The following is a 2,198-nucleotide window of genomic DNA, read 5'->3' as shown; positions in this document are numbered from 1 at the left end:
CGATTGTGATCAGCGTTAGGTAATGTCCCACTAATCCCGTTAACACAGCAATGCCGATGCCCGAAGAGCCGTTGCTGAACAAAGCAATCTAAGGTTAGTAAAGCCATCACTTATATGGCTTAATGGTTGTGGACAGCAGCTAGTATTGTCTTTCAGCTCCTCAAATAACGACGTCCTATAAAACGTTCATTGCCGGTGCCAGAGCGAACTGACGGGGACCGCACCATTTGAATGAATGCTGTTTTAAACAAAAGCACAGTAAAAGTAGTTACAGCATTTAAGGTTAGTTCATATCTTGATCTGATGAGAGCAGGAGTTCCTCTTCCTCTTGTGTTATTGGTATGTTCATTGCAGCTAGCAGCGCTTTCCCAGTAGTTCCATCTGACGCCTGAAAAAGCGCGCCATTTTTAAAAATCATAATGTCGGAGGCTGGGCTCCATCGAAACTTGATCTTCTTTTCCAACAGTTTCAGGGACACTAGCTTAAGTTGACGTCGCTTTTTTAGAGCTTCTGGGGAAAGGTCTGATAGAAAGAGGATTTTCTTTCCCTTAAATTTAAAGTCTGTTTTCCTTGCCTCTTGTAGAATAGCGTCACGGACCTCTAGGGAGATGAATTGTACAAGTATATTCCGTGGTCTATTTCTACCCAAGGCTTTTGGACCCAGTCTGTATGCTTTGGATGAAATATTTGGATGCTTGGTGAAATATTTTCAGCTTTTACATTTTTGTTTAGCCATTCTATCACAAGTTTAGTTGTAGCGGTGTTATCTTCTGCGCCCTCCTCCATCCCCCTAATTTTAAGGTTTCGTTCTCTCCAACATCATAATTTTTTCAGTCGCACTTATTTCAAATTGCTGGAGAGATTTTATTTCGTCCTGTGCCGCATATAGCATTTCTGTGGCATTTTCTGCCACTTTAGATGTTTCTTTTAATTCAGCTGCCAAAGAGTCTAGTTTTGTAGTGACAGGCTGAAGCAGATTTGACATTGAACTTGTAAAAAAATTACATAGCTCCTCTTTAAAGACTGACAGGTCTTTCTTTGTTATTGGGCTGTCATTATTATCAGCTCCGCTCTCAGGAGAGTGAGAGTTAGTGACGGGCACCATTTTAGTTGGAGTTAACGGCCCCTTCTCTTTCGCAGCACGTTTGGAGTTAGTAGAAGGAAAAAAGTTTTCAACAGACTTAATTTATTTATTTATTTATTTATTTATTTATTTGGGATTTATATCCCGCCCTTCCCACAAGTGGCTCAGGGCGGCTTCCAGTGATAGATTCAACAAAATTACAGTATTTAACATATAAAGGGATCAGCATTTAAAACAGATAAAAACAGATAAAACCATGGTTATCAATAAATATTAATAAATATTTCAACTGTATATAAAAAGAAATCCGGCAAGTTACATTAACTGGGATGTTAACCGGCAAGTTACATTAACTGGGATGTTAGATGATTTAGGCGTCTTCCGGGCACCTTTCGTCATTGTCTTTAATTTCTGAAATTGTCCATAGCGATTTTTCCCCGCATAAAGGAGGGAAAGAGAGCAGAGCTGTCTCAGAACACGTCTGCCATCTTCGAGCGACAGTTCTCCTGTTTAATCAACTCAAAGAAAGAATTTGGTAGCTTTCCTTCTTTGTCATTCTTCTTTTGGCTTGATCTGTCAATATTATTTTGTATTGTCCCATTAAAATCGCCCATCATCAAAACCTGATCATATGTCTTTTCATCCAGTTGTCGATTTATGTCTTTAAAAAAATTATCTTTCGCTCCATTGGGCACATATAATCCTAATAATCACGTTTTTTTGGCCTCAATTGTCACTTCTACAGCGATATATCTTCCTTCTTTATCTTTAAATATTAGTTTTGGCTCAAGTTGTTCTTTGATATAAAAGACTACCCCTCTTTTCTTTTGTTCTGCTAATGAGAAAAATTCCAGCCCCAAATTTCTATTCCACAAAAATTTACTGTCTTTGCGTTGTATATGAACTTCCTGTAAACAAATTATGTTGCATTTTTGTTTTTTAATCCAATGAAATGTTCTTCTTCTTTTCTGTGGTGAATTTAGTCCATTTATATTCCAAGATACTAGTTTGTACTCCATTATGATGTTGATTCTTTGTTCTCTTCAAAAAAGCTTTGCATCTCTTGTTCACTCCTTATTGTAATCCTTTTCCCATGTTGTTCAAATCCAAGACC

The sequence above is a fragment of the Heteronotia binoei genome, chromosome 15 (assembly GCF_032191835.1).
Source record: "Heteronotia binoei isolate CCM8104 ecotype False Entrance Well chromosome 15, APGP_CSIRO_Hbin_v1, whole genome shotgun sequence".
NCBI lineage: Eukaryota > Metazoa > Chordata > Lepidosauria > Squamata > Gekkonidae > Heteronotia > Heteronotia binoei.
The sequence above is the reverse complement of the archived record's forward strand: the minus strand, read 5'-3'. Positions refer to the sequence as shown.